This window comes from Symphalangus syndactylus, chromosome 2, assembly GCF_028878055.3.
Source record: "Symphalangus syndactylus isolate Jambi chromosome 2, NHGRI_mSymSyn1-v2.1_pri, whole genome shotgun sequence".
In the NCBI taxonomy this organism is placed as follows: Eukaryota; Metazoa; Chordata; class Mammalia; order Primates; family Hylobatidae; genus Symphalangus; species Symphalangus syndactylus.
The window spans coordinates 78,600,795-78,626,883 of record NC_072424.2 but is presented as its reverse complement, the minus strand read 5'-3'; the positions used below and the strand labels follow the sequence as shown (position 1 = coordinate 78,626,883).

General features: G+C 35.7%; 1 protein-coding gene across 5 annotated transcripts in view; it reads left to right on the top strand.

The window, feature by feature from the left end:
- Window positions 1-26,089, top strand: part of ASCC3 (activating signal cointegrator 1 complex subunit 3) — a 388,871-nt gene that overhangs the window by 129,958 nt on the left and 232,824 nt on the right. The window lies entirely within an intron of this gene.

Genomic DNA, 26,089 nt, shown 5'->3' with positions numbered 1-26,089 from the left:
AAGCCAGAAACATAGCACTGCCTCTGGTTACTTTTGTAAGCTGTAGTAGGGGTCTGGGGTCTCTTTCCTTATTTATGACCCTATTTGTCAGAAATTCCAAAGACTTGAAATACATTTATGATAGACATTTAATTTTATTTTCTATAACTAGCATTAATGCTAAAGATATGTTAGTGTAATGTAACATTTACATGGGTTATATATGTAATATTTACATTGTAAAATACTTACATTTTACTGTTAAAATGGATTTGCATTTTTAAAAACATTTCATTTTATTATAATTTTTGAAAACCCTTTTTATTTTATGTAGTTTGTATAAGAAACTGGGGTCAGAAATATTTCTCAGCCATATGAATTGAGTGATTGAGTCTAACTACCTTGAGGAAGATTTTGATATAGTAAATCTAGATTTATGCAAGCATGAGGGAATAGTCTAAGGGCTATTCAGTTTATCTGGATTATAAGCCAGTGAAAATCTGGTAAGTAGTGGTACTTCCCTCCCACTAGAGTTTGAATTAGGGGAGCAAATAAGCACAAATATGTACAATTCCTCACAGTCTGTTGTAGTGGTTCATTCCTGTAAGGTGAAGAAACCCTGCCCCAAGGTGACCATCAGAGGAAAGGGTAATTTGATTTGGGAATTACAATTCTGGAGTGACTTTGATAACCACTGACATTTCTACACACTTGAGTGGTCAACAGTATTAGTAGGACCCTACAGATTTTACCTGTGACATTCTGGCACTTTGTTTGCTTTTGTTTGTTAAGCATCTAATGTTTTATAAAAGAATGGTGAAGTATATATTGCTAGGTATTCAGTGCCACAGATGCAGATGAAAAGGTTTCATAAACTATATTCTTTAAAAACTATGCAATTACAAGGAGATGTAGATCTGGTTAGTGAGAATCTTATACAGGAATGGTTTTTAAGGTTGCTGGGGTAAATGCATTTCATGAGTCTTATAATACAGCTTGTATTTTTCACAAATGTTGGTATGTAGCTAGAAATTCCATGACAGTTCCAGGAAAACTATATTGTCTTGGCAGACGTAATTCACTCTTTAAACAATCAGTTCCTCTAAAAATTAAACTTTACTGATAGAGCAGGAACTTCATAATTCAGACACATCAGATTTCTTCTCCTAAGGCATCCACAAAAACATAAGGGCATTCTCCATACCCATTAGTATCTGTGATATTTTCTCATATTGTCTATTTGTCCTCATCATATACCTTTGAAATTTTTAAGGTTATTTTATTAACTGCCTAAAAGTTTAAGTTTCACTTGTGATGTCACATGGATAAGCAAGTACAGAGATCCTGGAATCCTGAAAGCTTGATAGTTTGGGGCAATTTTTTTTAGTTTCAAGTAGTTCTTGATCTGAAGCAAGTTTTCTATTGTTTGGGGGCAGTTATTTTGGTCAATTTTCCAGGCAGTTTTTGTCAAAAAGGCTCTTATCTCACAAACACTGCAATAGAACCGCAAATTTGCTGTAAACCTAAAATAAAAGTTTTGAGCTGGTTAATTAAAGGAATTGTAGAGAGCTGTATTTTCTGTAACTTCCTAGTTTCTCTTGAATTTATATTTTGAATTTTTATTTTACACATTAAATATTAATTTTATATGTAAAATTGTTTGACATGATTTTATATAAAATTTATTTCTATATATCAGTACTAGAAATATATGTAATCTTATTTTTCAGAGCTTTGTGCCATTATACTCATAAATAGTTTCCTAAAGGAAATTAATTGTGCTTGGATTCGTCATTGATTTTAACCTTGGTTGAATATATTACATAGACATATTTACTACCTATTGTTCTTAGGTAATTGAAGTCACCGGAACATTAGAGGGCATTCCTCTTTATGATAAATATTATTTTAGATCATATATTTTAAACCATTTTGAATCCTAAAGGTCATTTTCAAGGTACGTTGTTGCATAGTTTTACATTTCTGTGGCTTTGTAGCACTTTTAAAAATCAATTCAAATTAAAAGTTACTTTCATTTTTAGTATTTCCATACCCCACAATTTTTTTATTCTAAAAGGATAATATTCTCATTGTAGAAAAGTTTAAAAAGGCAGATTACAGAGATGTTTAATATATACCCTTTTAATCATTTTTCTAGTAAAATATTTAAAAACGAAAGTTGATTGTATATTGTTTTGTTAAATTCTTTTTCCAGGGAATATTTTTGCATATTATTACATACTAGTTCATATTATGTGACATTTGATAGCTGCAGAGTATTCCTATCTTAGATATACCAAGTTAACTGTGTACTTCTGATGACTTACTTATTAAGAATAACGATTTTCGCTTAGTCACCTACAGCAAATTGAACACTGTTTGACGGGGAAGAGACAAAAAGAGTATCTCAAAAACTAAGTTGATATGGAGGAGAACAAATAGTTCCCTTTTAGTATTAAAGTTGATTCTTCATGGACTTCAGGAAAAGGAAATTTCCTCACATTCATATTTATCAGTCACATTACCACAGATGTCTGTTTTAGCCATCAGCATAGGCTTAAATTTCTTTAAGCCCAAAGATTCGTTGGGTCTGGTCCCCTTAAAGTGTTCTTTGTCTTTTCTGCTGGTGGATGATAGACATGTATACAATGCACTCCTCTAGACTTACTCATTGAATGGTCTATGGGTTATCCACTTCTTGGTGTTCCAGGTAGAACTCTTCTTTTTCTCCAGTCATGAAAGCACAACTGAATGAAAACTAATCTTAGATCTGCTATGTCTAAAAAATAAGATTAAGATTATTTTCAAATATAATACTTCAGTTCTCATTATTATTTAATTTATATATTGTAAAGTATTTCATATATTTTAAAGAAATATTGAGCAAATGAATACATTGTGTGAAAGATGTGGTGCTTTTTGTTGGGGATTCAACTGTGTCTGAGGCAGGCCCAGAACTCCAACTCCAAAACTAATGGTCTGAAAGAATAATATCTGTGCTCTGTAGTCTTTCCAATTTACCTTAAAAACATTTTCAGTGGATAGTGCCTTGTTTCTTCAAGTTATAGAAGACTAAAATATTCAAAAACAGTATCTTGTTTTACTGTTATTAATACAATATATAAAAAACAATTTGAGGATAACGGTTGGTACATAATTGGCTTTCAACAAATATTAGTTTCTTTCTGCTTCCTCATTTTTTTTTTAATTTCTCCCCCTAACTTACTATACTTCATGAAAAATAGCCCCAAAGTATTGACTTGATGATTGTGCTACATTGACTGTTCAAACTAGGCCTGGCTCCTACAATCCATAGAGAAAAGAAAAAGTAGATTATTTTCTTCCCTGTTTAGAAATGGCAATACAGTAAATGTGAGTGGTACTTATTTGGAAGTAAGTAGACTTCTCTTTGACTTACCCATTTGGCAGAACAGTAATCTATAGAATTGATCCTAGGAGAAAACCTTTTGAAGAATTGATTTAAAAGAAGGCTCTTATTTTAAATTTTATCCTTTTTCTAAATAAGAGGATAAAAGCTATTTATTCATTCCTAAATTTCAGACTTTTCTTATTAGAAAAGAACATAGTAATCAATTATATTCTAAGGAAAGCACTAGATACTACGTGATATATTTAATGCATGTATACTGGTTGATCTTTAAACATTTTATATCAGCTTTATTGAGGTATAACTAATGTGCACAAAATATACATTTTAAAAATACCATTTGATGAGTTTTGACGTGTGTATACCTGTGGAACCATCATCACAATCAAAATAATTCATCCCTCTCTCTTCCTCCTGCTGTCCTCAAACAACCATTGAAATGCTTAATGTGACTATAGATTTGTTTACATTTTTAAAATTTTATATATGTGGAGTCACACAGTATATACATTTTTATCTGGCTTCTTTCACTCACATTATTATGTTGATATTCATGTTGTTGCATGTATTAATAGTTCATTTTTTTGGTACTGCTAAGTATATCAAGTTGCTTGGTTGTACCATGGATTGTTTATCCCTTTAATTTTTACAGACATATGGCTTGCTTCCGGTTTTTGACTGTTACAAATAAAGCTGCTATGAACATTCATGTACAAGTATTTGTATGGACGTATGCATTCATTTTGGGATAAATACCTAGGAGTAGAATTGCCTGACATACAGTAGATGTTTTTTTGAGAAACTACCAAACTGTATTCCAAAGCAGCAATACCCTCCACCAGCCGAGTATTGAAAGTTCCAGTTTCTCCATATCTTCTTCAAAACTTGTATGAGTACTCTTTGTAATTTTAGTTATTCTAGTGGGTGTATAGTATCATCTTGTTATTTTCATTTGTATTTCCCCAACGACTAATGATGTTGAGCATCTTTTTATCTTTTTTTCTTTTTGCAACTATATGTTTCCTTTGGTGATGTGTGTATTCAAGCCTTTTGCCCTGTCTAAAATATTTCAACTGGGTAGTTTGTCTTGCAATTGAGCTGTAAGATGTTGTATGACTGAATACAAGCTCTTTGTTGGATACGTGTTTTGCAAGTATTTCCTTCCAACTAGTAGGTTTACCTTTTGATGTTTGTAACAGTGTCTTTTGAACTTCCAGCATCAAATTGCCTTGGCACCTCTATTGAAAACAAGTTGACTGTATATGTGTGGGTTTATTTCTGGATTCTATTTCTTTGCATCAATTTATATATTTATCTTTATGCTAATACCATACTCATGATTGTTATAACTATATGTTAAGTTTTGAAATCAGGTTAAGTCTTCCAACTTGTTCTTTTTCAAAGTTATTTTGAATATTTCAGGTCTTCTCATTTCCATATGAATTCTTTATGGTTTTCACTGATTTTTGATAACTTTTTCCACCTATTACTATATAATTTAACTTGTAACGATACAGCAAAGAATGTTATAAAAGTGCAAATAGTGAGGCTTCTAGCTGTTAATTCATTTGCAAAACTTGAACTCCCAGAAAACATTGCATTAATGGTAGCACAACCTTAAGTGAGTGAAAGGAATCTGAAGTTTTAGAAAGTAGGAAAAAATTACCCACAACCCTTAGGATAGTGATGCTTTTAAAATATTTAATTTTTTAAACACTTTTCATTTTGTTTTCCATCTCATTTCAATGCATATTCTTTTTAACAGAAAAATTAAGAAACAAAACTAACATATCTAGCCACAAGTTATTACAAGTACATATACTATTTAACTGGTTCTAAGATAGATTAGATTAATATATTTAATTAGAGACAGTATGGCATAAGCAAAATAGTCTATGGAGTAGATCACCGGGATTGAAACCCTACCTCAGCCACTTAGGTCTTTGGTCAGGTTACTCAAATTCTATGTGTTTTAGTTTCTTTATTTTAAAAATTGTTCTGTTAAAAGTTGGATTGATGATTTTACCTGAAAGTTAACTGATTTTATACATGTGAAGTGTTTGGAATAGTTCTTGGCACACAATAAGTTTTCAATAAGTATTAGCTATCTTTTAATAAAGCTATACAAATAAGCTGCTTTATATCCTGCTTTTTTATTATTTAAAAATATACCATGAACACCTATCTATGTCAATAGATATATATCTAAAAGAAATTTAATGACATTGACAAAATGTGTTACTGATTGATGGGAAAAGACTAAAAGGTTACTGATTGAGAGGAAAAGACTAGACACACAAACCTGCCACGTATCCCTCATTTATTAAACTAGGAAATAGAGCAGTACTGCTCAATACAGTAGCCACTAGCCATAAATGACTGTTAAAATTAAAATTAAATAAAATTAAAAATTATTTTCCTCATTTGCAATTAGCCTGATTTCAACTGTTCAGTAGTTACCAGTGGCTACCAACTTGGATAATGCAGATACACAGAACATTACGATTATCACAGAAAGTCCCTTCCAACAGTGCAAACATATGCTTAAAGAAAGCATGATGGCAATACAGAACAGGAGCAGAGGCAGTGTATGTGCATGCATCACATTTTCTTGTTGTTGTTTTTTGTTTTTGTTTTTCTTTTTGTTTTTTTGAGACTAAGTCTCACTCTGTAACCCAGGCTGGAGTGCTGTGACGCAATTTTGGCTCACTGCAACCTCTGCCTTCTGGATGCAAGCAGTTCTCTGCCTCAGCCTCCCTAGTAGCTGGAATTACAGGCGCCTGCCACCATGCCTGGCTAATTTTTTTTTTTTTTTTTTTTTTTTTTTTTTTTTGAGATGGAGTCTCGCTCTGTCACCCAGGCTGGAGTGCAATGGTGCGATCTCGGCTCACTGCAACCTCCACATCCCAGGTTCAAGCGATTCTCTTGCCTCAGCCTCCTGAGTAGCTGGGATTATAGGCACGCACCAACACGCTCGGCTAATTTTTGTGTTTTTAGTAGAGATGGGTTTTTATCGTGTTGTTCAGGCTGGTCTGTAACTCCTGACCTTGTGATCCGCCTGCCTCGGCCTCCCAAAGTGCTGGGATTACAGGCGTGAGCCACCGCACCTGGCCCACACTTTCCTTCGTTATGAGACACACTGTTGCTTGGTCCTGCCACAGTTCAGAAAAAAGCCAATTGTTACTAAGTCACTCCACTTCCCTTTTATAGAAGTTAAGCTTACATTCTCTTGGCTTTAGCTTAAGGGAATGTTTACAAACGTCATGCTTTCCTGATTCTTGAACCAATTTTGACACAATTCTCAAACATACAGTGAGAATTCTCTGCTCTTAGCTTCCTAGGGTCTTGCAGAGTGCTCTCTGCATCATATGAATATTTTATATTTATTTAACTCTTCCTTGGGCATTTGTTTATAGCATTTCCAAATTCTTCCCATTGGAAAAATCAGAGTGTATATGATTACCTAAAAGTACATACCACAAAATAAATAGTATATAATAGCTAGTAAAAACCCTGTAAGTTGAAAAATGGACATGCCTCCTGAATAAAACATTGAAGACTGCAAAATGACCCTGTACAACTCCAGGATTTTAACACATTCAAATTAGTAACTGGAAATACTATTTTTATTAGTTTGTCATTTCATAATTTATCATTATAGAAGTTAATTTTGATGTTAAACTTCGTTATCAAGTTACCTATAGTCTTCATAGAAAATTAGAAACCAGCTTGACTTCTAGACCTTGTCTCTTTATATTACATATTTAGGCACAGAAATTGTTGTTACTATGTTGATTGTACTTTGCTCTGGAAAATATAGTTCAGTTTTATAACCTACCTATAATAATCAGTAATCTTTGCCCCTACTCCTCCATTCTCCTTCCCAGTGCTCTATTTGGTATAACGAGCTAAAAATAAAATAAATTTAAGCTACTTGATAAAATATGGAATCAAAAACTAAGGGAACGTAAAATGATACACAATGTAAATTTTTATCAGCACAAAAGGATTTGTTTCAGCTTCTGGATTTGCTGAAGGTTTGAGCTTCTGCTAAGGATAAGTAAGGACATTCAGGGTAAAATCCTTTATGTAGCTCGATAAAGTACTGTGTATCTTTTTCATATATCAGTTCAGTATGTTAATCATTTAACAACCAGTGTTTAATAAGCTACTTAAGCATAAATACAATTTTTAAAATAGTTTAAAAACCCTGCATGATGGTAATGATGATGTTAGAAAACACAGTTGATGCCTATCTGTCAAGCATTATTTTAAAGATTTGTGAGTATTACTAATGTGTCTCATATTCATTATAATCCAATGATATGTAGGTACTGTTATCTTTTCATCTTACATTGTAGGGAACTGTAGGATTTGTACTAGTAGGTGTATAAGAAATATTTGATAAATGCATGACTGAAAGATATTGAATGTGTTTTCATTAAACCTTTATAATATATCAGATACAGTATATTGATAAATGAGGCATGGCTCTAAGAATATAGATTTAAGAATGTTAATAAATTACTATTTATACAAATATAGAATTGAAACCATGTTAATAGGACCACCCACTCTGCTTTCTTGCTTTGGAGGAAATTAAGCCAGGAGACCTCAGTTGTTGCCTTATGGGAGATAAGGGAGTAAAAGGTGGCCTATTTTGATAGGTGAAGCCTGGGGTGAGGGAGAAGACTGAGGACTGAAGGGGATGGGGAAGTCATGAGACAGGAGCATTATAAAAATCTATGAGTCAAGAATCAGCTTATGGCCGAAATCGAAGATGGCCAATTAGAAGCAGCTGCAGTCTGTGGCAGTCATGAAGAGGAATGAAAGGGGCAAGTGATAACAGTACCTTCAACTGAAATATCCAGGTTCTCACATTGCGACTGATTAGGCAAACAACTCAACCCATGGATAATGAAGAAAAGCAGGGTGGGATGATGGCCCACCCAAGAGTGGCACAGAACCAAAGGACTCCCCACCCCCGGCCAAGGGAAGAAGTGAGTTATTGTGTGACCCCACCCAGGAAACCACGCTTCTCCCACAGACCTTTGCAACCTGTGGACCAGGAGATCTCCTCATGAACCCACTTTACCAGAGCCTTGGGTCTGATACACAGAGCTGTGTAGAGTCTTGGCAGAGCAGCCACTCAGGCACACACAGAGACCCAGGACTTTTGCATACTATGGCCTCGAGATTCCTGGCAAGGCGAGAGAAGTCCACCTGTATATTCCCCTAGGTAGGGGGCTGAATCCAGGAAGCCAAGCAGCATTGTTCTGCAGGCCTCACTTCCACCACACCTGACAAGATAAGATCCACTGGCTTGGAATTCCAGCCAGCCAGTGGCAACAGGCTTGAGTCTACCTGAAACAGGATGGAGTTTCCAGAGTGAGGAGGATGGGGGCTGCCATCTCTGCAGTTTGGTCAACTCAGCCACTCCAGCCTGCCAGCTTTGGAGAGTCCAAATGGTCTAGATGAAGAAAGGTCCCCTCCAAAGCAGCACTGCTGCTTTTCCAGACCATGGCCAGACTGCTTCTTTAAACAGGACTTGGATGCATTCGCCCTTACTGGGCAGTACCTCCCTGTGGGGGCTTCAGCCACTCCAGCCAGTGTTATACAGACAGGGCTCTGATCTCTCCCTGGGATGGAGCTCCTGCAGTTAGGGGCAGCTGCCATTTCTTGGTTCAGTCAGTTCAGCCATTCCAGCCTCCTGCCTCTGGAGAGTCCATACAGTCCAAAAGAGGAAGGGTACCCCCTAATGCAGCACACCTGGTAAACCAAAAAGCAGCCAGAATGTATCTCTGAGCAAGTCCCAGATTCTGTTCCTCCTGACTGGGTGAGACCTCCCAACAGAGGTCTTCAGCCACCTCCTACAGGCACGTTCAGGTCAACAACAGGTCAGTACCCCCTGGGATGGAGCTTCCAAAGGAAGGAGCAGGGTGCCATCTTTGCTGTTTCATAGCCTTCACTGCTGGTGATACCTCCAGGTATGAGAAAAACTGAGCCAACTAGGATCTGGAACAGACCTCCAGCAAATCACAGCAGTCCTACAGAAGAGTGGCTTGACTGTTAAGAGAAAAACAAACAGAAAACAGCAATATCAACATTGACAAAAGGACCCCACAAAACCCCAATCAGAGATCAGCAACCTCAAAGATTGAAGCTAAATAAGCCCACAAAGATGAGAAAGAACCAACACAAAGATGCCGAAAACTCAAAAAGCCAATGCCTCTTCTCCAAATGACCACAACACCTCTCCGGCAAGGACATAAAACTGGTTTGAGCCTGAGATGGCTGAATTAACAGAAGTAGGCTATAACAAACTTCACTGAGCTAAAGGAGCATGTTGTAGCCTAGTGCAAAGAAGCTAAGAATCAAGATAAAACAGTACAAGAGCTGACAGCCAAAATAGCCAGTTTAGAGATAAACATAACCAACCTCATGGAGCTGAATAACACTACGAGAACTTCACAATGCAATCACAAGTATCAGTAGCAGAAGAGACCAACCAGAGAAAATCATCTCAGAGCTTGAAGACTGTCTTTCTGAAATAAGACAGGCAGAGAAGAATAGAGAAAAAAAAGAATGAAAATAAGTGATCAAAGGCTCTGATAAATATTTGATTAGGTAGAAACTGAACCTATGACTGATTGGGGTACCTAAACGAGATGGGGAGAATGGAACCAAGTTGGAAAACATACTTCAGGATATCATCCAGGAGAACTTCCCCAACCTAAAAAGACAGGCCAACATTCAAATTCTGGAAATGCAGAGAACCCTACTAAGATAATCCATGAGAAGATCAATCCCAAGACACATGATCATCAGATTCTCCAAGGCTGAAATGAAAGAAAAAATGTTGAGCAGCCAGAGAGAAAGGCCAAGTCTCCTACAAAGGGAAGCCCATCAGACTAACAGCAGACCTCTTAGTGGAAAACCTACAAGCCAGAAGAGATTGTGCACCAGTATGCAACATTATTAAACAAAAGAATTTCCAACCCATAATTTCCTATCTGGCCAAACTAAGCTTCATAAGCAAAGGAGAAAGAAGACCCTTTTCAGAGAAGCAAATGCTGAGGGAATTCATCACTACCAGGCCTGCCTTGCAAGAACTCCTGAAGGAAGCAGTAAATTTGGAAAGGAAAAACCATTACCAGTCACTACAAAAACACATTGAATTAAACAGAGCAGTGACACTGTGAAGCAACCACATAACTAGCCAATATCATGATGACAGGATCAAATTAATGTGTAACAATATTAATGTTACATGTAAATGGGCTAAAAGCCCCAATTAAAAGATGCAGAATGGCAAGCTGGATAAAGTGCCAAGATCCATCAGTCTGCTGTTTTGAAGAGACCCATATCACAGGCAAAGACACACATAAACTCAAAAGAGTGGAGCAAATGGAACACAGAAAAAAGCAGGGGTTGCCATCCTAGTTTCTGACAATGCAGATTTTAAACCAACAAAGATAAAAGAAGACAAGGATATTACATAATGGTAAAGGGTGCAATTCAACAAGAAGAGCTGACTAACCTAAATATATGTGTCCAATACAGGAGCACCCAGATTCATAAAGTAAGTTGTTAGAGACCTACAGAGAGACTTAGATTCACACACAGTAATAGTGGGAGACTTTAAAATCTCACTGACAATTTTAGACAGATCACTGAGACTGAAAATTACAAAGATATTCATGACCTGCCCCCAGGTTTGGATCAAGTGGACCAGATAGATATCTACAGAACTCTCCACCCAAAAATCAACAGAATATACATTTCTTTCATTGCTGCGTGGCACTTACTCTAAAATTGATCATATAATCGGAAGTAAAACACTCTTCAGCAAATATGTAAAAACTGAAATCATAATCAACAGTCTTTCAGACCACAGTGCAATCAAATTAGAACTCAAGATTAAGAAATTCAGTCAAAACCACACAACTACATGGAAATTAAACAACTTGATCCTGAATGAATCTTAGTTAAATAATGAAATTAAGGCAGAAATCAAGAAGTTCTTTCAAAATTATGAGAACAAAGAGACAGTGTACCAGAATCTCTGGGACACAGTGCAAGCAGTATCAAGAGGGAAATTTATAGTACTAAATGCTCACATCAGAAAGTTAGAAATACCTCAGATTAACAGCCTAATATGTCAACTGAAAGAACAAGAGAACCAAAAACAACCCCCAAAGCTAGCAGAAAATGAGAGATAACCAAGATCAGAGCTGACTAAAAGATATAGAGACATGAATAACCCTTCAAAAAAATCAATGAATCCAGGAGCTGTTTTTTTAAAAAAGTTAACAAAATTGTTAGACCACTAGCTAGACTAATAAAGAAGAAAAGAGAGAATAATCGAACACAATCAGAAATGATACGGAATATGTCACCACTGACCCCACAGAAATACAACCAACCACCACAGAATACTATAAACACCTCTATGCACATAAACTAGAAAATCTAGAAGAAGCGGATAAGTTCCTGGGTACATATACCCTCCCAAAACTGAATCAGGAAGAAATTGAATCCCTGAATAGATCAATAGTGAGTTCTGAAATAGAGGTGGTAATACATAGCCTACCTACCAAAAAAAGCCGAGGACCGGATGGATTCACAGGTGAATTCTACCAGAGGTGCAAAAAGCTGATACCATTTCTACTGAAACTATTTCAAAAAATTGAAAAAGAGGGACTCCTCCCTAACTCATTCTGTGAGGCCAGCATCATCCTGATGCCAAAACCTGGAAGATCCAACAACAAAAAACAAAAGATGAGGCCAATATCCTTGATGAGCTTCGATGCAAAAATCCTCAATAAAATACTGACAAACCAAATCCGGCAGCACAACAAAAAGCTTATCGATTATGATTAAGTTGGCTTCATATCAGGATGCAAGGTGGTTCAACATACGCAAATGAATAAATGTGATTCATTGTGTAAACCGAACTAAAGACAAAAACCACATGAATATCTCAATAGATGCAGAAAAGCCTTTGATAAAAATTCAACATTGCTTCCTATTATAATCTCTCAATAAACTCTGTATTGAAGAAACATACCTCAAAATAATAAGAACCATATATGACAAACCCCTGGCCAATATCATACTGAATTGGCAAAAGCTGGAAGCATTCCCCTTGAAAACCAGCACAAGGCAAGGATGCCCTCTCACCTCTCTTATTCAGCGTAATATTGGAAGTTTTCACCAGGGCAATCAGGCAAGATAATGAAATAAAGGGTATTCATATAGGAAGAGAGGAAATGAGATTATCTTTGTTTGCACATGACATGATCCTTTATCTAGAAAATCCCATTGTCTCATTCCAAAAGCTTCTTAAGCTGATAAGCAACTTTAGCAATATCTCAGGATAAAAAACCAATGTGCAAAAATTGCTAGCATTGACATTCTTCACAGAATTAGAAATAAAAACTATTTTAAAATTCATATGGAACAAAAAAGAAGCCCAAATAGCCAAGACAGTCCAAAGCAAAAAGAACAAAGCTGGAGGCATCATGCTACCTGACTTCAAACTGTACTACAAAGCTACAGCAACCAAAACAGCATGGTACTGATAGAAGAACAGAGATATAGAACAGTGGAACAGAACAGAGAACTCAGAGATAAGACTGCACTCCTACAACCATCTGATCTTCAAAAACCAGACAAACCCAAGCAATGGGGAAAGGATTCCCTATTTAATAAATAGTGGTGGGAGAACTGGCTAGCCATATGCAGAAAATTGAAACTGGACCTCTTCCTTACACAAGTGCAAAAATTAACTCAAGATGGATTAAAAACTTAAATGTAAAACCCCAAACTATAAAAACCCTAGAAGAAAATCTGGACAGTACCACTCAGGACATAGGCACAGGCAAATATTTCATGACAAAAATGCCAAACGCAATTGCAACAAAAGCAAAAATTGACAAATGTTATCTAATTAAATTAAAGAGCTTCTGCACAGCAAAATAAACTATTTTTGGAGTGAATGGACAACCTACAGAATGGGGGAAAACTTTCACAGTCTATCCATCTGACAAAGGTCTTATATTCAGCATCTACAAGGAACTCAAACAAATTTACAAGAAAAAAAAAACCTTATTAAAAAGTGGACAAAGGACATGAACAGACACTTCTCCAGAGAAGACATACATTCAGCCAATAAACATGAAAGACAGCTCGACATCAATGATCATTAGAGAAATGCAAATCAAAACCACAGAGAGATACCATCTCATGCCTGTCAGAATGGCTGTTACTAAAAAATCAGTAAACAACAGATGCTGGTGAGATTGTTGAGAAAAAGGAATGCTTTTACACTGTTGGTGGAAGTGTAAATTAGTTTAACTATTGTGGGAGACAGTGTGGGGATTCCTCAAAGACCTAGAGCAGTAATACCATTTGAGCCAGCAATCCCATTACTGGGTATATAACAAAAGGAATGTAACTCATTCTGTTACAAAGATACATGTACGTGTATGTTCATTGCAGCACTGTTCACAATAGCAAAGATATAGAATTAACCTAAATGCCCATCAATAATAGACTGGATAAAGAAAATGTGGTATCTGTACACCACGGAATACCATGCAGCCATAAAAAAGAATGAGATCATACCCTTTGCAAGGACATGGATGGAGTTGGTAGCCACTATCCTCAGTGACCTGATGCAGGAACAGAAAACCTAACACCACCTGTTCTCACTTATAAGTCAGAGCTGAATGATTAGAACACATAGGCACAGGTAGGGGAACAACACACACTGGGGCCTGTTGGGGTGAGGGAGGGAGAGCATCAAGAGGAATAGCTAAGGGATGCTGGGCTTAATACCTAAGGTGATGGGATGATCTGCACAGCAAACCACCATGGCACACGTTTTCTTATGTAATAAACCTGTACATCTTGCACATGTACCCCTGTACTTAAAAATAAAAATAAAAAAACTATGAGTCCTGATCATAGAATGTTCAATTTATATTCATTCCCTACCCACCCCCACCCTCACTCCCCAACCCCCCCTTTTTTTAAATAGATAGAGTCTCACTCTGTTGCCCAGGCTGGAGTGCAGTGGCACAATCTCGGCTCACTGCATCCTCCACCTCTCAGGTTCAAGCAATTCTCCTGCCTCAACTTTCCCAGTAGCTGGGACAACGGTCGCACGCCACCAGCCAGGCTTAGTTTTTGTATTTTAGTAGAGATGGGGTTTCACTGTGTTGCCCAGGCTGGTCTTGCAGTCCTGAGCTCAAGCAGTCTGCCTGCCTCAGCCTCCCAAAGTCCTAGGATTACAGATGTGAGCCACTGTGCCTGGCCTCATTCCTCTTTTAATGATACCTTGAAATACAGTTTAGGTCTTCCTGAAAAAATGAGGATCCAGGCCACTTAGTTTAGCTTAGATCCAAGGGGAGCCATTAAGATCCCACCTTTCCTTAACAACATTCATTCTCAGGGAAATGATATCTGGACACAGGAAGTATCATCTCATTAGGCCAAGGGCTGGACAGTGGAGGTACTAGTGCCTTTGTGCAAGATGCAGTAAATGTGCTTCTTTGCTTTTATACACATTTAGAGTTTTCAATGTGGTTAAGTGTATATAAACAGATTAGGGAGGAGAACACTTCTCTAAGTCACAAATCCTATTATGTGACAGTGTCTTAAAAGTAACTTTTTTTTTTTTTTTTTGAAATGGAGTTTTACTCTTGTTGCCCAGGCTGAAGTGCAGTGGCAATATCTCGGCTCACTGAAACCTCCGCCTCCCTTGTTCAAGCGATTCTCTTGCCTCAGCTTCCTGAGTAGCTGGGATTACAGGCACGCGCCACCACGCCCAGCTGATTTTGTATTTTTAGTAGAGATGGGATTTCACCATGTTGGCCAGGATGGTCTCGATCTCCTGACCTCATGATCCGCCTGCCTCGGCCTCTCAGGAAAAGGAACTTTTTAAACCTACATAGCTACATAGTAGAGCTTACATTATATATTATTAAATGTAAATATACTTTGTTCTATTTTCTCATTAGACAAGAATAGTTATCACTAATATTGTGGTATCGATAATTATTACCTGCAAGAAGTATAATTTATCAACAGTTACTGGAGTATGTTCCATCTGTCAGATCACTTCCAGGCATTGTGGATACAGCAGTCGAGAGTTACTGTTCCTCCCTTTGTTGTACTTGTGGGTGTATTGAGGGAGCAAGCAATATAGTGTAGTCAATGCTAAAATTGAAAATAAGGGTATGGAGATGCCACAGAAGCATATAAAAAGGAAATATTACTAGGGTATATGGTTTGAGAAAAGCCACCTAAATATGTAAGCTCAGGAGCTGAAGGGTGTAGAGAAACATTTTTATATGTAGTTTTATTTTACTTTAATAAAAATTGTATCATACTTTGTGTGTGTGTTTGTATAAAATGCATAATACTTTGTCTTGTTTACTTAATTTTGTGTATGTATGTAGAGATCTTATTGTCTTCAGAAGAACCTTATGAATGTTCATTTGTGTCTGTGCCTTTTTCTAGGATGGAATTATGAAAGCAAGATTGCTAAATGTAGGGTTTGTGCATTTTAAATTTGATAAATGTTGCCAAATTTACCATCTAAAATGGCTCTATTTTGATGCTTAATATCTCTATTAAAAGGAGAATTTATGCAAATGGATAATAGAAATACCAAATGGACTCTTCACATAAGGGAAAAATGCAGAGTTTCAAAAAAAAAAAAAAGATGTTAAACATCACTAGCAATCAAACAAATGCTTATTAAAGTACAAAGCTATTTTCTCATAATAAAGTAGTAGTTAAAGATAATGAAAGTACCCCATGCAGGGAAACCTACAGTGTAATTTCAGCTCTCAACCATTGCAGATAGTGTTGTAAAATCATTTTGGCAAGTGATTTCCTTAAATGAAATCAGGGTAATGTGGTGAGAAAGAGTTGAAAATAAAATGGATATTGGAGTCTTGGTGTCCAAGAAATTCATCTTAAGTTGTAATATCAGATCACTCGGGGAAAATTTTCCTATTAAATACACTGATATTTTGCCCTTTCTATTATGCTCTTACCCTTGCTGAGAATTATATGTCATTAAAATAAAAAAGGATGCCTTTTAGCAGCACTTTTCTCCTTAATATATAACATACAATGTTTTCATTGATTTTAGGTTGTTTAAAGTAGAGTTTTTATACCCTGCTCTATGGTTTTATTCTAATTAGGATTGAATAATCCTATTACCACATTGGTCTGGTATCAATCAATGTGTTCTCAGAAATAGAGATATATTATCTAGAAGAAGTAAAAGGTGATATTCTGTTACATCATTTCTATCATCAACCAGTTTTGCAAAGTAGCTTAGTTTGTTTTGTTACATAAGTATATTTTGTAATTAAGCCAGTATAGACACTTTGGGCTACTACCTTGCTTATGATTTTATTCTTTCCCTGATGTGGCACCTAGTGGTTTCCCTGAGGTGTCTTAACCAGTTAATAGGCCAAAATAGTGGTAGTAGTCATGGTGGTACAGGACTGGGGATAGGGACAGCAATAGTAATAGCAGACACATAAGCTTAGTATGTGCTTTGTGCTATAATCTTTTTTATGAAATAATTCCCATAATCATAACAAACCTAAAAGGTAAGTGCTGTTTTAATCTCCATTTTACAGATGAGAAAATTGAAGCAGGGAGAGTTTAAGTTGCCCAAGGTCACACTGCTATAAGTACCATGGCAGATACTCAGACTACTCAGTCTGATGTTATAGTCTTTTTATAATAATTACATCATATTACTATAGTTAATAAAAAGGACTTCAGGTTTTGTGCTTGTGAGTCTTGTTGAAATATCTGATATTTATGTCGTATCAAAAACTCATTTTAATAAATTAGTTATATTTAAGGAAGATAATATAAATACATAGTACCTATTTAATCTTCAGTCAGTGTTTTCCATTGTGCATCAAATAATGAGAATCCTCTTCATAATTATCACATGGTGGTAAAAAATTCTTCTCCTGCCACCCAGAGGCTCTGCTTTACTTAATGGTGGTTACAAAAGCTTCCTTGCCCCCACTTACCACTCCTATGCCCAAATAAACAGAACAAGAAAAATGAGAATTATTTCTCTGGGGATTACTAATTTGCATCAAATTGGACAACTCCCTCTGACAACATCATTGTAGCTCCTACAAGAACTGTCATAAGACAGGGTACAGTGTCCTTTGTCCCATTTGTGTAAAATATTTGAGAGCATATATATATTTTGTTTGTTCATTTTTAAAGGGATATATATAGTAAGCAATGGTTATGTTTTAGGGGAGAAGAACAAGCTAGTGGAGTGGAGATGGGAGAGTCTCTGTGATTTGAATGCTTTACAAACTCATGCATTTTCTAATTTAAGAAATAATGAACAAAATTGCTTTCAAGAGGTTGAGTTTTAATGCTGAACTTTTGGATTTTATCTGAAGGAACTATAAGTAATTGCCTCATGAGGTTGCTATTGCATTTATTCTGAAAGTATTGTTTTCTTAGTTTGTTTATTGTTGCTGTAACAGAATACCTTAGACAGGGTAGTTTATAAAGAAAAGGTATTTATTTGGCTCACAATTCTGGTGGCTGGAAAGTTCAAAATTGGGCATCGGCATCTGATGAGGGCCTCAGGCTGCTTGAGCTAACTGGCGGAAAGCAAAAGGGGAGCCAGTGCAGGGGTTTGTTGGTGGGTAGGTTCCAGGCTCTTTTTGACTGCCAGTTCTTCTGGGAACTAATAGAGTGAAAATCCACTCACCCCCAAAGGAGGGCATTAATTTATTCATAAGGGATCTGACGCCATGACCCAAACACCACCCACGAGGCCCCACCTACCAATATTGCCACATTGGGGAACAAATTTCACTGAACAAGATGGTCACTGAGTGAACATACTGTGTCGTTCAGTCTCCAGAATAGTGTTCTATAGAAGAAACCGCTCTTAAAGTTTGATGCCAGAATAACACTTTTATTGAGGTTCTGTTTTGTCTCTATTTGAAGCTATGTGCCAGTTTTTCTTTCTCAATATAGTGTCAAAAGCTTAGAGCAAGGTTTTATATATAATCACATATTATGTATACTTTGGTCATATTTGCTTTTCTCCTTTATCACTTTACTAAACCTTATTTTTAGTGTATGTGAACTTCTGTTAAGCCACTTCAAAACCAATAGCAAATAATTGTTCCTTGATCTTTTTTCTAATGTTGTTAGTTTTCCAATGTTGTTAAATTATAGGAAATGGAAGGGAAATGGAGGGGAAAATACAGAAAATGTATAATTTCACTTGGCTCTACACTACACTACTGGTGCTGTATTAGTAATGTGGACCTTGAGGTATAGGTTGTGGCAGTGGCAGCTACTCGAATTGGGACAGCTGTACCACATAGATGACCATTGCATTTCATAACATTGTGTGAGAGAGAGTTTGGACCACATTTCTCCTCTGTTTTGCTATATTTTCTCAAAGTATAACTTCTAGTTATCTTTGTATTCTAACCATAGACACACATCTAATGACATTGAATGAGTGAGTTAGTCACAGATTTCTGTCAGGAAGGTTTTGGATAAACATAAATTGTGGTTAAGTTTATAGATGTACCCATGTTCTTTGTTCTTTTTCCAATTAAAAGAGAAATGATTTAAATAATTGAAATGGGTAAACAATAAGGAACTACAAAAACATCTATTTCTTAATTAACGGTCTTTTTCAGGAGCCATTATCTTATTGTAATTTGTTGATAAGGTTTTAGATTCCCCCTTTCCTCTGTCTGCCTTTCCCAAAGTACACCCCAAACAAACTTTTGACTACTTATTCTTGAATAAATGTAATCTCTTTTTTTTTTTTTTTTTTTTTTTTTTGAGACAGAGTCTTGCTGTCGCCCAGGCTGGAGTGCAGTGGCGCGATCTCGGCTCACTGCAGGCTCTGCCCCACCATTCTCCTGCCTCAGCCTCCCGAGTAGCTGGGACTACAGGCTCCTGCCACCTCGCCCGGCTAATTTTTTTTTTTTTTTTTTTTTTTGTATTTTTAGTAGAGACGGGGTTTCACTGTGTTAGCCAGGATGGTCTCGATCTCCTGACCTCGTGATCCACCTGCCTCTGCCTCCCAAAGTGCTGGGATTACAAGCGTGAGCCACTGCGCCCGGCCAAATGTAATCTCTTAATATTGACTGACTGGAATTAGTTTGAAGAGATAAAATTTTTATTATTTTGAGTCTTTTTGTGGAGAACTGCAGAATACATTTATTTAGTTCATCACATTTAAGATGTAGTAGTGTGGTATTGCAATACGACTTCTTTTTTTTTTTTTTTTTTTTTGAGACGGAGTCTCACTTTGTTGCCCAGGCTGGAGTGCAATGGCGTGATCTCCACTCACTGCAACCCCCGCCTCCTGGGTTCAAGTGATTCTCCTGCCTCAGCCTCCCAAGTAGTTGGGATTACAGGCGCCTACCACCATGCCTGGCTAATTTTTGTATTTTTAGTAGAGACAGGGTTTGCCATGTTGGTCAGGCTGTTCTCGAACTCCTGACCTCCGGTTATCTGCCCGCCTTGGCCTCCCAAAGTGCTGGGATTACAGGCATGAGCCACCACACCTGACCTGCAGTATGACATTTTAAAGTGTTTCTTTTTAGTAAAAGATTGATCCTCAAACTGGGTTTTACAAATGTAGCAGGTAAGAGGTAGTGACTGTCAAATGTTCAAAGTTGTGTTTTGTTTTGGTTTGGTTTGGTTTTGCTTTCAAAGAGCACACAAACCAGTCCGATTTGAAAAACACAACTTTACAATAAATGAAGGAAACCTGTTCTCTATGAATATCACAATTGTAACGATTAGGTCTCACCACAGGACAAGTTGCTACCACAAATTAGTCACATGTGAACAACAAACTGTCTTTATGAACATAAAGAGGCAATCTAAGTTGTAGCAGACGCCTGCTCTACGAGATGTTAATAGAGTGAAATCCTGGAGTATTACAGATAAGCAGTTAGAGTGATGAACAAGGGCTTTATGGTTTGTATAAACAGAAATATGAACAATTTTGTATTTTTCTCAATTATATGTAATTAGTTAAGGTTTCAGGGTAACAAAGTATTGTGTCCCTTTTTTTACAAGCTTATGCTAATGAGGCTAGACTTCAGTATGTATATTCTGAGATTGATGAAAAATGTCTTAACAAAAAGAACTGCAAAGAGAATGAACTGCAAAAAGAATTGTGTTTCAGATGTAAACACACATAGTCTAGAAAGTATTCTTTTACATGTTCAATTTTGAATAGGAGAACTTCTCTCCCCAATTCCCAGCATTTCCTGCTGTGTTCCTTCAAAAGCTTTAGAGTTTCTTCTTGAATTATACTTTGTTTTTTTGTAAATGTCAATTTGCAATTTTAGCTAAAAATAGTATCATTTATTTTTCCTAATATGAAAATACCGAGATATATTTCAGGTGACACTCTTTGTGCTTTAGCTTTATTATATTATACTTTTCAACAAACAATATGCTGTGAGAATACTTTTGTACTTGAATACATTTTTATTTTGTAATTGAAAGCCACCATCCTTGACATAAATATAACTCGATATTTGAGACTATGCTTTATGTGTGTGAGTGTGCATTCGTGCATGTGAATTGATGGGAGAGAAGGGAACATAAAAAATGTTGAAGAGGAAGTGGCTGGAACTAACTGATTTGTTGTAGAGTCCCAAGGGGCAGGTATAATCTGCAAGCTGTCAGATTCCATTATGGGGACTGTTGCCATCAATCAGAACTGACATTTGTATATCAGAGGTTAGTATAACTAATTATATGTATGTTTATGGAATGTAAACCATGTGACATCTTAGATTTAATCTTTAAATTAAAACATTCATATAATTTATAAGCTTATCAGTTGACTGAGTATGTGATCATGTATTTTAGAAAGGAAGACAGTATTTCTTAAATCTTGCAAGCTGTTGCCTGGTCTACACCTATAGTGTTAGAATGTGATTTGTAACAATTCCAGGCTATTTTCACCACAGAAGATGTACTAGGCAAGCATTCTTGAAGGTTGCTCTTTAGCTTAGTTAATAGATTCCTAACATTTTTCAACTAAATGTACTATATTTTATCAATTGTAAGATACATTTTGAAAATATCCTTGGTAGTGGTGTTCGTTTTGTTTTGTTTTGCTTTGTTTTGTTTTGTTTTGTTTTGTTTTGTTTTGTTTTGTTTTGTTTTGTTTTGTTTTGTTTTCAGAGATGGAGTCTTGCCCTGTGTCCCAGGCTGGAGTGCAGTGGCATGATCACAGCTCAGCGCAGCCTGGAACTCCTGGGCTCAAGCAATCCTCCCACTTCAGCCCCCTGTAAGACTACAGGCATGTGCAACCACATCCAGTTAATTTTTTTTTCTAGAGGCAAGGTCTCACCATACTGCACAGGCTGTTGTCAAACTCCTGACCTCAAGTCATCTTCCCACTTTGGCCTCCCAAAGTGCTGGGATTACAGATGTGAGCCACTGCACACAGCCCAGTGGTATTTTTTCACCTTCTTAGTGACAATAAAATATGGTATAGCTGGAATCAATGGTTCCTGAGATTTGATGATATATAATATACTGTTGAATTTTAGTGGCTATGTTTTGATATTTTATCATTCTGGTTTTAAAAAACTCACGTATGTAATTACACAGTTTGCTCCTAGTTTTCTACAGTCTAAGTACTAAAAATTTCAAAATCAATTTTAAATGCTATAAAGACAAGAAAGTATACTTTTATCTTTAAGATTTGTGTATTCCTTTTGATTCAAAATTTTAAATCTACTTTTTAGCCATGTGCTTCAAAGAAACAAACTGTTCCAATAGTCAAAATGATAAATTATTTAAAATTCAATATGATATCAATATGACTTGCATAACTTCACATTAGATATAACAAGATGAGTTAAACATGCAGCAGGCTACTTTTATGCATCACATACATTTTTGTGTCTTAAGCCAGATATGTATTCTCAATAGTAAAAAAAAAAAAAAAACAAAAAAAAAAACCTTAGGATTCCATTTTATGTATAATGAAACAATTAAAATTGGAAGGTTTTAAGGATTGAGGTGCATCATTGCCTAGCGAGTTCTTCACTAAAGAAAAATTGAAGCATAGCTTCCAATACACATTTGCTTTGTCAGATCTTTGTTCAAGATCTTCTTCTAGAAGTTTGTTCAAGAAGTTGAAACCTTTCCATAAAATGCCTTCTCTGTTCACACACACATTCTCTCTGCCTTCTTTCTCTGTTCACACACATATTCTCTCTCCCTCCTTATCTCTTTCTCTTCCTCTTAATTTCTCTAGTCCTCTCCCTCTCTTATTTACCCCCTTAAACTAGCTCCTTCATTCTAAAATAATGGCTATTTTGATTTTGATTTACTTTTTGCTCTTGTTGTTAAAGTACCAGTCTTTCAGTGAGATTGTTCAGACATCCATAGTTGTATTAACAGCCTTAGCTGATTTGTCTTAGTCATAAATATATCATGGGCAAACTTTGTCAAAAGTTTCAGTATATACACAAAACGATGTATATACTGCGTCTAGTGCTTTCTCTTCACTACCTTCTTGTTGACTTTATCCAATGTGAAAATGAGGTTGAATTGGCATGACTTTTTCTGATGTATTCAGGCTATCACCAAGTGTGCTTTCTTCCCTAAATGCTAACATATGCCCCCATAAGCATGGAATATGAGATTAATCATAGGCCATGCCCAGCTATGGATGCTTTCGTTTTTTGGAAGAGACTCCTTGGCAAAGGAGAGAGTGGGAAAGGAGAAGGTAAAAAGTGATTATACTTAATATTATGAATTTTTTTCCATGCTGTTGCACATAGTTTAGTAGTTTACTTATTTTTATTGTATAGTATATATTTTATCTCACTGTATAAATATATTACTTATTATTTATCCATGTTATTGTTGATGGACGTTTGGTTTGTTTTTGATTTTGGAGTATTATAAATTATACAGCAATAAAAATTCTTATACACGTCTTTGGGTACACATATATGTGTGTTTCTGTTGAGTATATAGTATATTAGGAAATGGAATTGCTGGGTCACAATGCATGCATATTTCAGCTTTGCCAGATGTTACCAAGCAGTTTTTCAAAGTGGTTATATAAGTTTATATTCCACCATTACTTTAGGAGAGTTCTAGTTGCTCCACATCCTCTGTAAACATATCCTCTAGTATTTTCTATCATTCATTCTAACTTTTATGGTAGTTGTATAGTGATGTCACTTCTCTCTATCTGTCTCTCACTCTCTCTCTCTCTTTCACCCCTTTTTTGTGTGTTTTTTATTAAATATGAAAAAATATATATTCATTATTTTCAATTAATTTTTTGGCTCATGTGTTAACTGAATATTAAGCACTATAGCATAGTTATATACTATAGTTACATTTTTATGTGCACCTTAATGTTTATTCCCAAGCTCACATATTGCATTTGTTATGTCTACTTAGACAATTTGATTGTTACTTTTGACACATAGAGAATAATGTTATATTTGCAGATGTTTATCTTTAGGGAAGAAAAATTTATTTTAGACTTTCTTTGACTTACAGTCAAATAGAAGAGATACACTGTGTTTTGGCAAATGTGTAAGCCACACTCTTAAGAAGGTATAGAAAATTTTTTTCTTAGAATGATCCCTACTGCCACTTTTCTGTCTGGCCCCCCTCCCCCTCCAAACTACTATTTTGATTTATTTCTCTTCATCCTGGCTCAGTTCTTTGTGAAGCCACATTAATAACATTAATCATTTTTAATCTTTGTCTCTAATAACTATTTGTAGAGTAAATGAATAAAATATATTTAGACCCTTTTTGTTGTTGTTGTTGTTGTTGTTACAAACCCAGAACAGAAAGTTCAGATCCATAGCCCCATAGCTCTGAGATCTAACACTGAGCTGGTCATCTGCCTGTAATTGCTGCCTGGCTGATACAGTAAAAGTTCCTTCTTGAATCTTTGCATTTTCTGTTTCTCAAGGAGCATTAGATTAGTTCAATCTAGTAATTTGTGGGGGAAAAAAGAACCAAATGTAAAATGAACAAACTCATTCCTCTCGGAGGCTTTATTACACGAGAGATTTTATGATCTCTCTCATAATTCTTTAGTTCAAAATTTAAAAAATTCCTTTTGGGACAAGTCTGTGAATACGCAGATTTGGGCGTGACGTTCTTCATTCAGTGAAGCACTACCCTCTGGTGTGTTTGATATAGGGCTTGTTGTAGTATTCAATTAGTAGATTATGCAAATAATCATTAAAAGTTCAGATTAAAATTTTTACTGTGTTTTTCTCTTCTCTTCCCCTCCTCAAGGAGGAATACACTTTACCTAGGATAAAGAATAATGGAGTAGTCATTAAACAATTGTAGAAAACTAAATAGTGTAATTTTACTACATACAGCCGTAAGGAAAGTTTTTAATAATAACGTTTAAGATGAATTGGTTCTGGCAAGTCTTAGGTCCTTTGGTTTTGCTGTCAAATTAATGAGCATTTAAAAATTAAATACACCAAATGTTTGGCATAATCATGGTTTATAAGCATCTCAACTATGCCATTTTCCCAGTGGACAGCCTAAAGTTGGAACAGTTTAGAATATGGATTTTTATACTGCCAAGGGATTAAGTACATGTACTGAGAGAAATTTAAGTTGACAGTAAAAATATTGACAGTTAACCCAGGCCCTAATGCAAGAGCAGATGGAAATGTCTTGCATGAGTTCCAATTCATTAAGCAAATGTGACACTTTATTTTCTAGCCATTTTAGTTCAGGGAACTGAAGTAGTAAAATAGTATTATAAATGAAGCCACTTCTTACTGTGCTGAAATTAAAGCATAGAAAACAAAATACTAGAAAGGATTTTAAGATTTGGTGGTACAGGTTGAGCATCTCTGATTTGAAAATCTGAAATCCAAAATGCTTCAGAATCTAGAACTTTCTGAGTGCTGACATGATGCTCCAAGAAAATACTCATTGGAGCATTTGGATTTTGGATTTTCATATTAGGGATGCTTTCTGATATCTGAAAATTTTGATTTTATAATTTGTTACCACATTTTTTCTCTGCAAATTAATAAGAAAGGGCTGGCATACTATTCTAAGTTGGTGGTGAGGTAGATGGCCACGTTTGTATTTATTATTGTCATTTAATAATCTACTTTGTACCTCTCCTAATATTTACTAATAACAAGCTAGTTTTATTTTATATTTTAATGTGCCATTAATTTAAAGTTTAGGAGAATTATGGTGTCTTTTTGTTTTACAACATACGGGCATATTTTTCAATGAAAAGCATTGTTAGTAAGTGATCTCTGGGTATATTTATGATACTATATCTCAGGTTATTTTTAATCTGTCATTATCCAAAGTAGATTATCAGTAGAGTGAATTGTTGATTTTTCTTTCTTTCCTTTTAATGCTTTCATCATTTTTTCGTCCCTTTTCAAATAAAGACCATTATCAGTATATGCTACTTTAGAAAATAGTGTTCTTACTGTTTTTTTTTTTTACATTGTAAGATACTTTTTAAAAAAACGTTTGTATTTTGTACACCTTGCCCTACAATTCACTGGCAAATTACCTTCAGTGAGCTTAAACTGCCTAGTATCACAGCTTAAAAAGAGTTCTTCTTGAAATGACTATTGTCTATAGTAAATTAGATATAATTCTAGGCTA